Source organism: Chrysemys picta, chromosome 5 (genome assembly GCF_011386835.1).
Source record: "Chrysemys picta bellii isolate R12L10 chromosome 5, ASM1138683v2, whole genome shotgun sequence".
Classification (NCBI taxonomy): domain Eukaryota; kingdom Metazoa; phylum Chordata; order Testudines; family Emydidae; genus Chrysemys; species Chrysemys picta.
The window spans coordinates 55,537,480-55,553,064 of NC_088795.1; the positions used below are offsets into that span (position 1 = coordinate 55,537,480).

At 42.9% G+C, this 15,585-nt stretch overlaps 1 long non-coding RNA gene across 1 annotated transcript; it reads right to left on the bottom strand.

Moving 5' to 3' along the window:
- LOC122173712 (uncharacterized) lies at positions 1-4,564 on the bottom strand. Its single transcript, XR_006174424.2, has 2 exons — positions 4,426-4,564; positions 1-127 (listed from the first exon to the last, which is right to left on the bottom strand). It is a non-coding gene; the product is annotated as an uncharacterized LOC122173712 (long non-coding RNA).
- Between the last annotated feature and the right edge of the window lie 11,021 nt (positions 4,565-15,585).

Genomic DNA, 15,585 nt, shown 5'->3' on the forward strand with positions numbered 1-15,585 from the left:
TTGTATATTTATTTACCTGTGGCTTGAGTATGTATTTTCTATTTCATGGCAGTACATCGGAAGTGTGATATTTGTCAGCCACTACAAGTTGTCAGTCATGTTCGCAGTTGATTGACCAGAAGAACAGCTACAAGAAATGAGAGAGACAAAGAAAAGGAAACTTATGAGATTTCCACTCAGAGATTTAGTTAGACTTTTCTGTAATCCTCATCTGACCACTTCCTTCCATCTGCAGGTTAGCTGGAAGTGACACACTAAAAACCTTTAACGGCTGTGTATAAACAAACAAGGATATTATTTCACACAATAGTTTAACAAAAATCTAATTTTAAGTGCCTGTCAGTTTCATTTTGGTTGTATTAACAGAAATGTTCATGTTGATATACAGATAGGACATACACTTTTAGGAGTAGCTTAAAAAGGCTTTGATTCTCCAGTTACTGCAATGGCATCCTGTGCAGATGCAAGAGTATATCCAGATGCATGTCACTGTAGGATCAGTGTCCATGTAAATCCTAATATGTGCCAGGAATCAGATTCTTCTGTCAAGGCATTTCCAGCTGTTAAGGAGCAAAGTCTATTTGTTTTTTTTAATTCAAAATGCTTAATTATATCACAGAAATATTGGGGCTGTGGTAAAATTTTACAAGGCCTGTGTCCATAACAGAAAAATTGATTTTCAGAAATACAGTATAAGATGGGTCTGCTTAGAACACACTATGATTTAAGACCATTTTTAAGAATAGGAGACCTCCTTCATTAAGAGGTTTTTTACTCAATAGGCTGACCTAGAAATGATCAATGAAGCAGAAACTTGGTTCTGACGAAGAAAAACCCTCTGGAATGACTCTTCATTGAGAAGGGATGGTGACCTCTCAAACCATTGTATGGTGTCAGTGCTTAGTTTGTAATGAAAGAGGTGCTGGGGCTCAAGCAATTTTTTAACTTCCATAACGGATGCAGCAAGCCCAGAGATGCTGGGGCTTGCTCCACCTGAATTGCCAAGCCTAGAGATGCCGGGACTTAGCCCTGGCAAGCCCTGGCACAAATTAAGCACTGTATAGAGTGGATTGTTAAGTTTTTATCTTAAATTACAATGTGGAAACTAATTACCATGTTTAGGTTTTTGGAGTCCTGAGGTGTCCTCTCGGGGACAAGGGCCTTCCCACACAAATCTGATTGTGGTATATGCTATTGCAGTAAAAAAAGCAGGGAAAGGCAACACAGTCTAGCTACCTCAGGAGCAGCTACGCTCATGTTACTTTCACAATATTTTTCATTTTTTCCCCCTTTTGTCTATCTGCCATTCCCCCATGGTACTTATCACACCCCTCTTCAGCCTCACAGCATCCATCCTCTTCCTCCGTCCCTCTCCCATTCTCTCTCCCCCCCCACCCCCGGCTCCATTTTACCCTCCTCTCTACAGTTCTCACCAGCTCCACCTGCTCCTGTCCCCCTCCATTCCAATCTCCCCTCTCTGCTCATCAGCACAAATCCAGATCTTACATCCAACCTTCCTCGCCTGTGGTGACATTTACCTCAACCGAGGCCCTTCTTCCATCCCCACCCTCTCCACCTCCCACACCCATCCCCACCACCACTTCTCCCTCTCTTGCACCTTCATTTATAACCATATGCCCACCCTCCTCCTTCCCCCATCCCAGCTTCCCTTCTGTTAGTGTCTCTGGAATGCCCAATATATCTCTAAAAAGATCATAACCACCTATAACTTCTTCATATCTCAATCTCAGCTCTCTCTCCCCCCCCCCCCTTTGTCTGACCCTGCCTCTACCTACCTGCTAATTACAGCTCCAATCCTATTTGGACAAAGCTTTCATTGCTTTTAAAGCTCCCCAAGCTTGAATACAGATATCAGGATTGATCATAATGTCTCAAGGAACTATTTGGAGACTAAAAGCTTCTACCACCTCTCAGAACAGGAAAGCTTAGAAAGAAAACTATTAACCTAAGATTACTGGAAATAAATAAGTCATTTGAATTTGAGAACAAATTCTGCTCCTAAAAGTTCACTGCATGCATGCGAACAAATGAGTGATGTTCTTTGTGACCAGTCTCATTCTCTTTATATTCAGAGTCATTGGGGAGGGGGAGCATTCCCTAAGCATCAGAAATAAACCAAAGTGAAACTGGTGTTCTATGAAAACGTATTGTTTGTGAACTACATTGCCTTACAAGGGGGAAAAAAAAAAATCAAAGCCTTAATAGAGATAGGCAGCAGTTGGTACCTGTATGCAGACTGGTAGGTAATTAAAGCATGTGCCTAACAACAGCCCTTGCAAAGTTCTTAACGAGACAATGTACATGTTACAAACATGATTAATCCCCTCGATAGTAAGGCAGCTTTAAAACTAGCAATGAAAGAAAAGAGCTTAAGGATAAAGGGAGTGAATTCCTAGTCAAAGCTAGTCTAGATTTCTTGATGGAAGAACTTCTCAGCAGAAGTGATTTCAAATCACAGAATTTGGATCCAGATTTTGAACACACCAAATTTCAAGAGTACCTGGCGTAGAGATTTTGGTTTGTCTCATTATAAAGATAGTGGTTGCTAGCAAAAATTAGATCTGATTGCCAGTTATTATTCAGAACCCCACAAAGTTTGGGGTATCCACAGTCATGGTTTTGGTGCAGGCTCAACTTTACTTCTCAGCTAAGAAATGAAAGATTGCCATGGACGCTAGGATAGCTACTTATCAAAGCTAGGTGCAGTTATTGTTTAAATAATTTCTTTTCTGTTTAAAACCTGCAGTTTTCATGGTTAAGTCACGACATTTTTGTGGTAGAATCTCCGTTACCTCAGCAAACCTATTTTCCTTCTAGCAGGGGAGCTGATTTTTTTTTTCCATATTTGTCCTCTCTCTTTCCTGCTGTACTCCAAGATCAGCTTCCTTCAGATGCTCAGATTGTGTGGGCTGTTGCTTTAGCGGACTCAGAAATTCTCTGACCCTGCACAAGACTCTCAGAATCTTCCATTTAATCTACTATGGTGTATTTACTTGCTTGCTTTCCCCACTCCTTGCTCCTGCACTCCCTTTCTACTTCCACCCATCTTGGACCTTCCAAGCCTCCAAATCTCTAGTTGTATCCCCTCCCCCATTTCCCTCTCTTTGATCATCTCTCCTTCTCCAACTTCATCCTTAGTGGTTTCTTCACTGTCTGCTCAACCTTTATTCTTTAACTTCAGTCTTGATTCTCATATACTCATCAGTCCTCTTATTATTAATTCTTTCTTCTTCTTCCCCACTTCCCTTGTCCTCTGCTAGACTTTGAGAATATAATTCAATCACTTAAGTAAATTATGTCCTTTTTTGATCTCTTCTGTCCTTTCCCTGTCCCTGCGCTGCTGACATGGTAACCAATTCCTCGACCTCTGGGGCAAACTCTCTGAAACAGACCACTGTCCTAAAATATCCCTGTCTGGCCTTGACCCTCATACTATTGCTTTCTCACTAGTCTTTTAAAAAAAAAAAAAAAAAAGGAAAATTAAAGTGGAGGTGGGGGACAGAAGCAGTTTGCTGTCTCCTCAATAATGATTAATCAGCCAGCAATCTCCTTGGTGGTTTTCAGTCTGAGTTGCTGTCTTCCATATGGCTAATCTCTTTCTCACTCAGAATGAAGGTAGAGCTAGGTGAATAACTGAGTAAAGCTGCAAATCTTCTTTCAGGTGAACACAAAATGACAATTTCAGTTTTTCCTCACTGAAATGTGTTGTTTGACTGAAACAAAATGTTTAAATTTCATTTTGGCTTTGGTTGTGTTTTTAATCCCCTTTTTTGTGGTTAAAAAATATAATTTGAAATTAAAAATTGAAATGTTCCATTTAGAAAATATTGAAATAAAGTGCTTTGATTTTTTGTAGACTTTTTCTTCCATTTTTTCCCCAGCCAGAACTATTGGCTGTATTTTCAACCCAAATTTGTGAACAGTTTCAGGCACCCACAGCTGTATTTTTTGATGAACAAACTATTAGCCAAAACCTTTTGCTTAGCTCTAGCTGAAGGGGGAGGGATAGCTCAGCTTTTGAGCATTAGCCTACTTAACTGAGGGTTGTGAGTTCAATCCTTGAGGGGGCAATTTGGAGTTTGGTCCTGCTTTAATCAGGGGGTTAGACTAGATGACCTCCTGAGGTCCCTTCTAACCTTAATAGTCTATGAATATTCCTTATTCCCTATGATTTCAGTGTAACCTTTCACATTAATGAAATATGTTGGCTCAGCTTCTATTAGTCAAAATGTTCTCTCTTCTTCTCTGGTTGTTATTCCTTCTCTGAACTATGAAGCTTCCTCTATGGAGTTCTCATTTCTTGGCCCTCTGTTCTTTATTATCTGCCTTTTCTCTTAGTCATTTTCACCTGGGCTTTTAAGTTTACCTACTACTTTAATACTGCTTATCACAGGATACACTTACCCCTAGGATGGCTCCTCCTGGCTGCTCCGGGGATTAGTTCCTTCCAGGTCTGACACCTGCTTCTGTCACTTGTTTGTGGGCCCTGCTACTTCTCTCTCAGTAGCTCAGCACTCTCTCTTTGTAGCTTGGACCTCTGGTCAGCTCACTGTATGTTTTCCCCTTGCAGGGGTTAATCAAAGTCTTTCCATCCAACATGGCAGTCTTCTCCCTCACTTCCCAGACTGTGCCACTTCCCCAGTGGCTAGTAGCCTCCCCCTACTCTGGGTTCCAGCTAAGGGACCCTCTAATCAGCAGCCGGTCATTTTCCTGAGGCTTTCCCTACTCTACCTCTCTCAGGCTTTTACTCTACCAGCCTTCTGAATAAACCTTTCCTTCAGAACCTGGATCACCTGGGGTTTATATTCTCCCCTGGGTTTCCTTGTCTAACAGCCAGAGCATGTCTACAAGCTCCCTCACTGCTGCCATTTTCTCCTGCCAACTTCCTGGCTTTAAACTAGCACTGCCTGTTCCTTCTCAGCTGTGCTCTATCATCAATCAGGGGGTTACTTAGGCCACCTAATTCCCCTCAGGTGTAGCCTATCTGCTTAATTGGCCACTCTCAGCCTCATTAACCCTTCCTAAGTAGGGTGACCATACATCCTGTTTTGTCAAAAGTGGGCATTTGTCAAAAAAGTGGGGCACGCACTCCTAGCGGGGCACAAATGAGCATGCATGGGAGGGGGACAAGGGGCAGCCAGCCCTGAGAGGGAGGGGGAACAGATTTCAGGGAAGCAACAACAGCCAGCCACGTGGGAGAGAGGCAGGGTTCGGGTGAGCAGTGATGCCAGTCATGCGGGGGAGAGGCTGGACTCGGACAAGAGCCCTGCACGTGGGGGAGGCAGGGCTTGGGCCAGTGACTCAGGTAGGGGGAAGGGGGACTCGGGGGGACTCGGGTGGGCAGGGGACAATTGGCTTGGGCTAGCCCCGCGTGGTGTCCCATTTTCCCTTTGTGAAATACGGTTACTCTATTCCTAGGCGAGTGTGAAGTGAACACCCCATCACACTGCTTTTATACCCTATGCCTGTCCTGACCAAATAAACTTATCTCCTTTGAAAACATATCTTTTTTGTCATGCCCATTCTGTACTGTATCTTTTAAAGTAATAAATAAAAGCTGAGAGGATAGATTTCTGCTCTGTAGCTGTGTCATTTAACTCTGGAAAGCGTTTTGGTCATACAGTTTGTATAACTAAAATGACACAAAGTCATATTGTATTGTTCATCTGTGACACCTTGTAGATTACAAGGTTTCATGCTGTGCCATGGAAAAGGATAAGAGCATTTCAGAAGCTCACATTTTCCACTGACAGCTCATTCTGAATTCAAATGAGCCAATGTAGTGGTGACAATTTTATTTTTAACATTGAATCCAAATTAATTTTTTTTTGTGGTAAAGGCAAAGCTTACACTAGCACTGAAGACCTATTGGTACATCCACTTCCTTCAGTTAGCACCCTGGTCGAACCACATCTACAGCTTCAGCATTTTTGTGGTTTTCTGAATTTGGCATATATCGGCATAGCTACAGCATGCATAGTGACAGCCTCTGTAACTCTGAAGATTTCATTAAAATGTACATAATTTGTTTTACAGACAGGAAACTGAAAATTCTCTGCAAGCAGATATGCTCTCATAAAACTAGATTTGCCAGTTGGGTACCAACTTGATTAGGAAGCAGGGCTGAGCTCCACCTCAGCAATGGCTGCACCTACACCTATGTACATTCCCTCACCATGCATAGAGTCTACAATTCTCCCTGGTTCTTGTGTTTCGCACAAGGAGCAATTCTAAAGCAATCCTCTGTTTCAGGTATGGATACATTGCCTGACTGAGATAAAATAAGAACTGATTGGATTCTTCACCCAGTCCTCAAAATAAGCAGAACTTATATCACTTTCAAAGTTAGTAAAAGTTTAGCTAATGTTCCCTCTCTGCCCTGCCTAAGGTATCTATCTATTCAGGTTCTTGTGTGGCTCCCATCGCCTTAGTATTGGATGTGGCATTGCTAGGGCCCTACCAAATTCACGGGCATGAAAAATGCGTCACACACCCTGAAATCTGGTCTTTTGTGTGCTTTTAACCTATACTATACAGCAGGTATCGGCAACCTTTCAGAAGTGGTGTGCCGAGGCTTCATTTATTTGCTCTAATTTAAGGTTTTGCATGCCAGTAATACATTTTAACGTTTTTAGAAGGTCTCTTTCTATAAGTCTATAATATATATAACTAAACTATTGTTGTATGTAAAGTAAATAATGTTTTAAAATGTTTAAGAAGCTTCATTTAAAATTAAATTAAAATGCAGAGCCCCTTGGACCTTTGGCCAGGACCTGGGCAGTGTGAGTGCCACTGAAAATCAGCTCGCGTGCCGCCTCCGGCATGCGTGCCATAGGTTGCCTATCCCTGCTATACAGATTTCATGGGGGGAGACCAGTGTTTCTCAAATTGGGGGTCCTGACCCAAAAGGGAGTTGCAGGGGGGTCACAAGGTTATTTTAGGGGATCACAGTATTGCCACCCTTACTTCTGTGCTGACTTCAGAGCTGGGCAGCGTACCATATCATGCTACCCTTACTTCTGCACTGCTGCTGGCAGTGGCTCTGTCTTCAGAGCTGGTCTCCCAGCCAGCAGCCACTGCTGTCCGATCACCCAGCTCTGAAGGCAGCGCCACCACCAGCAGCAGTGCAGAAGTAAAGTAGCAATACTGTAATGCCCCCTACAATAACCTTTCAACCCCTCTTCCCACAACTCCTTTTTGGGTCAGGTCCTCTACAATTACAACACCATGAAATTTCAGATTTAAATCACTGAAATCACGAAATTTACCATTTAAAAAATACCATGACTTTGAAATTGACCAATATGGACCGTGAATTTGGTAAGGCCCTAGGCATTGCATAGAATGTGGAGGGAGGGGGAGGAAGAGAGATTACAATATAGTCATAGTTCTGTCCGTACTCACTCCCCATGTTTTCCAGTCATTCTTACTCCTTTCTCCATCTCACCTGCTCTTGTATCCTCTGTGCTGGGCCTTAACTGGCCAGGATATAAAAGAGTGTTCTCTGGTGAGAAAAACAGGAAAGGGATGAGCTGCTAAGAAATATGGAGACAGAAAGATGGAAAATAGAGCGGCTGCTGAATTTGTGTGTTGTGTTTGGTGAATAAATTATTGCAAATTAGTTTGAAGAGAACAATATGATGCTCTTGGCATTCTAATCTCATGCAGGAATTATGCACTATTATTTCTTTTCCTACCTAAATACCTAGATTCATTTTTCTCTAGGGCTGAGTTGTCACATTGCTATCCAGCCTAAGTAAGGAGCAGCACATAGTGACTCAGAGATTCACAATTTGTCCTCAGCTTTCCCCTTATTCCAGGGGCGGAGGAGGGGAAGTAAGCTGCATCAGTCTTCTTTCTAAGGGTACATCTACACTACAGGGGGGAGTCGATTTAAGATACGCAAATTCAGCTACGTGAATAGCGTAGCTGAATTCGACGTATCGCAGCCGACTTACCCCGCTGTGAGGACGGCGGCAAAATCGACTTCTGCGGCTTTCTGTCGGTGGCGCTTACTCCCACCTCCGCTGGTGGAGTAAGAACGCCGATTCGGGGATCGATTGTCGCGTCCCGACGGGACGCGATAAATCGATCCCCGAGAGGTCGATTTCTACCCGCCGATTCAGGCGGGTAGTGTAGACCTAGCCTAATAGAGCTAACTTCCCCTTCCACAATGGTTCAGTTGTACTGGCTGGCACATTGGGGATGGGGCACAGAGCTCCATGTATTTCTTGCCCACCTGTGCTGCTCTCTTCCCTACACACAAAATAGCCATGAGGGTAACCTGTGCAAGGAAGTAACACATTATGGACACCTTTGAATTAGAGAATCATTAAATAGCACTTGCTTACTGCAATGCTATGACAGATTGTTGTCAATGACTTCCCACTATACACAGAGAGGTACATATTTCAAATAACTATGAGCAAGAAGTAGACGACACTGGAGCAGTCTAGACATGAAAGGAGCAGCTGTAGGAATGACCTTTTTTGTGAAAACTCAGGCATAATTGGGTTTTAAAACAGATGTCTGATAGGATCACGTCACCACCAAGATGTAGTGAATGAGTGACACTGATCAGAGTATATAATTTTGGTAGATGTATCATAGTGTGTAATTTTGGTATTTTTACACTTCTATTCATGAATTCTAGACCCCATGACAGATAAATGACAGATAAATGGCTAAAAAGGCTTGCAAGCAAGACATCTTATTGCTCTTTCATTTGGATACAGTGAAATTGTTCCATTAGAACTCCACTAACATACAGCATTTACTTGGCATTAGTAGGGAAAAAAAGTTTTCTTCTTTGCTTAGGTTTCTTTTTGCCCAACCTCAGCGGTTATTTTTGCACAATCATATCTTGATTTTGTCATTCCCAGCTTGAGTCTGTTTTATGAGATATGGACAAATGTTCTTGCCATAAACAGGCCATGTGACACTCTGTATAATTCTTATCTATATCTCTCCAAGAGTCTTAGTGAACTACTTTGAAGCTATCCCCTACGCTGCAGAGCTCCCAAACCTGAAATTAAACAACCAGCTTTCTTTTGGTTTGGAGGTTCTTCTCCACCACTCTACTGTTCCTGTGGGCTCTGTTGGCATGAACAGGCAGAGTGTTTAGCTATATGCCGTCGGAGAGCAGGAGTTGAGTATATTTCACTAGTCTGCTTGCTCACAAGAGCAGAGCAGACATGTTTGTTGAAGTTGTATTATTATTGTGCACTTAATTTTTTTAAGGAGGAATCTGTGCTGATGGGTTAGCCAGCTGAGAAGCTGGGATGCTGACAATACTGTAGCCCTTGTTTTAAAGGATTGGTAGGTTTTTCAGAATTAGGACACTTAAAAATGCACCAAAGCATGAACCTGACAACTTCAGATATTGGCAATATTATACCAAATCCATCATTCCAAAACCTAGTCAAATTGGCTCCTAACTGAAAGTCATGGCTATAAATTAGCCTGCATAAAAAAGATTTGGTGGTCTTAGTCTGTTAGGGGTGCCCACGTCACAAAAACTGTCATCTCAATTAGTATCAACCAGAACAGTTGGATGGTATTGCCAATATGGAGGCGGACCAGAATATCATACAAGAGTATCTGGATGACCTTGAAAACTGGAGTAATAGAAATGGGATGAAATTTAAAAGTGCAAGATTAGGGACTAACAACAATAATTTTTGCTATAAACCTGGCACTTAGTTGGAAGTGACAGAGGAGGAGAAAGACCTGGGTATATTGGTTGATCATAGGATGACTATGAACTGCCAATGTGATGTGGTTGTGAAAAAGATTAATGCACTCCTAGGATGCATTAGGCAAGGTATTTCCAGTAGAGATAGGGAAGTATCAGTACCATTATACAAGGCACTAGTGAGACCTCATCTGGGATACTGCATGAAGTTCTGGTCTCCCATGTTTAAGAAAGATGACTTCAAACTGGAACAGGTGCAGAGAAGAGCTACTAGGATGATCAGAAGAATAGAAACCTAACTTATGAGAGGAAACTCAAAGAGCTTGGCTTGTTTAGCTTAACCAAACAAAAGCTGAGGGGAGATATGATTGCTCTCTAAAAATACATCAGAAGGATAAATAACAAGGAGAGAGAGGAGTTGTTTAAGTTAAGTGCCAATGCTGACATAAGAACAAATGGATATAAACTAGCCATCAACAAATTTAAGCTTGATATTGGATGAAGTTTCTAACCATCAGAGGAGTAAAGTTCTAGAACAGCCTTCCAAGAGGAGCAGTGGGGGTAAAAAAACCTAACTTGATTCATGACTGAGCTTGATGAGTTTTGGGTATGATGAGACTGCCTACAAGGGCATGTAGCCAATCTGTGATTGCTAGTAGCAAATATCCCCAATGGCCAGTGATGGGGCAGTAGATGCAGAGAGCTCTAAGTTACTGCAGAGAATTCAGTCTAGCTGTTGGGTATTGCCAAAATGATCAGGGTCTAACTAATCACCATATTTGGGGTCAGGAAGGACTTTTGCCATGGGTCAGATTGGCAGAGACCCTGAGTGATTTTCACCTTCCTCTCCAGCATGGGGCATGTGTCACTTGCAGATTTAAACTACTGTAAATGGAGGATTCTCTGTAATTTGAAGTCTTTAAATCATGATTTGAGACTTCAATAACTCAGCCAGAGGTTTTGGGTTTATTATAGGAGTGGGTGGGTGAAGTTCTGTGGCCTGCAATGTGTCAGACTAGATGATGGTCCCATCTGGCTTTAAAGTCTATGAGTTGTTAATACAAACTTATCCTCTCAGACTCATCCCATGAGGAATTTTTTCCAGTGATAGGTACAGACCCACTGCTGGGCAAGCTCTCACTACCACTGCCTGTCCTACAGTCCTTACTCAGGCCTAAAACCATAAACGTCAAGGAGAGTTTTGTCTAAATATCAACTTCAGGAATGGGGTCAAATAAGAAATGATGGTGTACAACCACAATTTAATAAAAATGCTCAGCAATGTGACTGTAAAGATGAGGGGGAGAGGCTGTACTGCATTAGAACTGACAACCTAGCTAGAGGACAATGGTGGCTTTAAGTCACACTGTGCCCTCCCAGTTTGGAGCTGTAGATGGAGTTGGTGAATTTCCTGGTGTATTAGAGCATCAGAGGCTGCCCCACAGCTTGGAATAGCACAGAATCTCCATAGTGCTCAGTGTACGGGGGTTCCCTTGACATGCTGTCTCATGCCTCCAGCCTCATCCTAGCATGCCTCCTGCTCCAGGGCCTCAATGCAGGCAGTGTAGAGATGCGTTTGGAAGCCCTAAGCAGGGCCTGCACCAGAGAAGTTCTTTGCCATCTGGCTGCAGTGTTTTTATGGCCCAGGGCAGTGTACAGGGGTCACTCAAAGTAAAGGGGATCTCTCTCTAGATCAGGAGTCGGCAACTTTTCAGAAGTGGTGTGCCGAGTCTTCATTTATTCACTCTAATTTAAGGTTTCGCGTGCCAGTAATACATTTTAACATTTTTAGAAGGTCTCTTTCTATAAGTCTATAATATATAACTAAACTATTGTTGTATGTAAAGTAAATAAGGTTTTTAAAATGTTTAAGAAGCTTCATGTAAAATTAAATTAAAATACAGAGCCCCCCAGACCAGTGGCCAGGACCTAGGCAGTGTGAGTGCCACTGAAAATCAGCTCGCGTGCCGCCTTCGGCACACGTGCCATAGGTTGCCTACCCCTGAACTAGAAACTTAATTCTATAATTCAAATCTATTCTGTATCTTTTTCTTGCCATTGGACAATCACAGCTGAGTATATTCACATATGCACATCAAGCTTTCTGTTGCCAGAAGACATTCATGAATCTGACCCACACTGTGTGTTATGAATATTGAAATAAACATTCTCAAAAAACCAGAAAATACAGAACCAAGAAATGTTTGAAATGCACTTACTTTTTAACCCTTGTCGGAGTTCCTTCTTAAGAAAACATGGAATATACATTATAGAATGAATGTATGCTGTTTCTTTTGACGGATTAGAAACATGCTCTCATTTATTTAAAAATGAATGATGTGGCACTCTTGATTTACCATGAGACACAAAAGAGATATTGAAATGTGATAGTTTTACTAACTCTGCAGTGCTCTGGTGTTTTAGAGGCAAGTAAGAACTCAAGGTCCTTGCCCCACAGACTTTACATTATAAACGCTAGATAGTGACTTGGGGTAAAATTTCCCTCTGGACTATACACCCCTTCTTCCACCCCTTGAATCTAGGTGTGCAATAGTGAATGGGTGAAGCGTGTCCACTTGTCCCTGGAGCAGGTGGGCAGGGAGTTGCAGGGAGTGGCTGGAGGCTTGGCTCTGCCACAATGCACTGGCTAGCACAGCTGTGCCGGAATGGTGGGTGTCATAGGTATAGGCCAGCAGCAAATTACTACTTCCTCATCAGAGCAAGGGGGAAGCGGGAGGAAATTATGAGTGACTCATAGGGGCATATCTGTGGCACAATGCTTCCTAGGGCTACTCTTGGGGCTATTCTTCCTCATTTCCCCTTGCTCATAGCTATGCCTCAAGCCACAATCTCAGCCTTGGAGGAATCCTGTTGATCTAACTCAGGGGTCGGCAACCTTTCAGAAGTGGTGTGCCGAGTCTTCATTTATTCACTCTAATTTAAGGTTTCGCATGCCAGTAATACATCTGAATTTTTTTAGAAGGTCTCTTTCTATAAGTCTATAATATATAACTAAACTATTGTATGTAAAGTAAATAAGGTTTTTAAATGTTTAAGAAGCTTCATTTAAAATTAAATTAAAATACAGAGCCCCCCCAGACCGGTGGCCAGGACCTGGGCAGTGTGAGTGTCACTGAAAATCAGCTCGTGTGCTGCCTTTGGCACGTGTGCCATAGGTTGCCTACCCCGATCTAACTTCTTACCGCACCTGGATGGTTCTTGGAGGTCTCACATCTGTGTAATGACCAGGTCTAAATCTGCTTCACTTACAATATAGCTAAAGGAGACATTGTTGAAAATGCAATCTGCTCATTCGGTTACGATGGAGGGCTCCATCCTCATCTCAGACACTATACCTGTGTGCTCAGCAATATCGAACTGTTCCAGACGTTCACAAAACCGTGGCTAAACATACATACAGTGAGTTATTTCAACCCAAGGAGCCCTTTCTTTCTACCATGCTTCATCTCATCCACACCACTAATCAAAATTAAATTCAGAGAGAAATATTTATTCAGGAAAAGAAATGTGAGGCAGTGATGACGTGCTGCCACCGAGCACCACCACCAATGTGTGTGTGTGGAGGGGGGGAGGAAGGAAATAACTTTCTCTTACTTATGTTGCACAGGACTTGAACCTAGTTGGGAATCTCTGAAGGAGCATGCCGCTAGAGCTACTATTAAACACCTCTTCACGTCAGCAGCAGGATAAAATCCTGTAATATTCCTGAAATGAATGGCATGCCTCCCTAAAGCAGCACCACAAGAAACACTTCGTTAAGTTACAGATCACATGCCCACTGCTGACTTTCCTCAGAACCCATTATTTGCCAGTGTTTGAGCAAAGCTCTGCTTTCAGATCTGCATAGTGGGTCTGGACTCCAGTATTCTTCTCATCTTTCATCTTCTTCACTGACATCAATCTCTGAAGGGAACATAGGGAAAGCAGCATTCCAGAGCTGATGTGGTATTTGTTATGGAGGTCTGAAAGCAGATTTTGCTGCAGAGGCCTGTCCCTGACGCAGCATGCTTCCCATGGTGGTGCAGCTTGCCACGGCGCATACAGGGCCTGGTCAAGACAGCACAAAACACATGGACCTCAATACAGCCAGTAGGAGTTGAGACAGTTGGTCACAGAGCCACCTTCTCAGTAAATTAGTGTAATCAGACATATGATTGCGGAAATTCCCATCAGAGTATGTGAAATGAAAAGGTGTTTTTTCCCCCCATTGAGACAGCATCTGTACATCCACTTGCTCCAGCTATATTACATCTGGTTCATCTGCTGACTGTAGCCCCAAAACCCCAGACTGAGCCTGATGAAGAATTTAAATGGTGGAATCACATACTAATTTTTCTGCTTTGTTTCAAGCACTAAACTCTGCTCTCTGGCACATCTGGTGTAAATCTGGAGTAATTTCCACTGAAATTGGCCGAGATTACCTGGTCCACTAAGGCCATTTCCAGTGGAATTCCAGTGTGAAGGAGAATCGCTGCTGGCATAGAGCTGTGCTGCCTCCCATGCAAGACACCCTTCCCACACCAGCATAAGCGGGAAAAGCAGGAGGGCTGAGGGAAAGGTGTGGGCATGAGCTCTGCATAGGGACCTTACACCAGCAGGCTAAGTTAAAGTAGGACACTTCTTGCTCTTGTGCTCGGGCTGGGAGGACTGCATCTGAGAGCCACAGCTCCCTGTATCCTCCCCTTGTCACTACATTGGCACGCATCTTGGAAAGAGTGGTTATCCAAGGCCATTGACTTCAATAGGGGTAACTCCCAATTTAAACTGGGGGAGCTGAGAACAGAATTTGGCTGGAAGTGAATTCAGTGCACTTGAAAGGTAACCAGACTGAAATCCTAAGGTACTGAATCTTCTCTCAATAGAAGATGTCCAACATTCTCTTATCAATGCCTATTGATGAAATTCTGTATCAAAAGAACATGTGTACTCCTTGATTGCAGATGGCTTCTAGCAAAAAAGCAAGTCAAATTTGTCTCACACTATCCCACTGTTGTGTGTTAACTCTTTCTAAGAAGAACTTCAGTGCGGCAAGAAGCTATTGTAATTTCCACGCTTATTTGATAGTCAGCCTCTCGGCAGGCACAGGTGCTGGAACTAGGGGTGCTGCTGCACCCCCTGGCTTGAAGTGGTTTCCATTATATACAAGGTTTACAGTTTGGTTAAATGGCTCCCAGCACCCTCACTATACAAATTGTTCCTGCACCCCTGCCTGCAGGGAGAGCCAACCAATTCCAGTTCTGTTGGTGTTTTGTGACAATCATCCACTAGGAACTGGAGGAAGAGAAACTCATTTCATACAGGCCTGAACGGTCTTGTGATAGCGTGGCAGAGACTTTCACCCACTGCCAGTCTAAACAAATAAATTAACATCTGCAATTACTAATCCTCTGAGCCCTGAAATTCCCCTTCACCCACTCCTCACTACTTCCCATCCACAAGACTCCTTTTTTTCCATAGTGTTAGGCTGCTTTTGACAGTTGGGCAGTGGTGAGTCTGCAGCTGGCATGTTCAAGAGGGCATGAAGGGAAAGGAAAAGAGAAGTGAACCTGATAAAGTGAACGTTAACAGACTGGAGGATGACTTTGCATAAAAAAGCATTGCTCCCTCAAAGCACAGTACCATGTACTATGATATACTCCTACACAAAGAGAAGTACACTGTGTATTTAAAATAAAATGATGGCTATGTACCAGTCCATTGTCTGATCCGACCACATACTTTATCAAGAGTCAGTCCCTGTTATTTTCTTTTGTCTACCTTTTGATGTGTCTTTGTTGCACTCCACGCCACCTCAACTTTAGTGAAGCCAGTTATATGAGGGCAGTCATGCCAAAGAATTTTGCTGTACA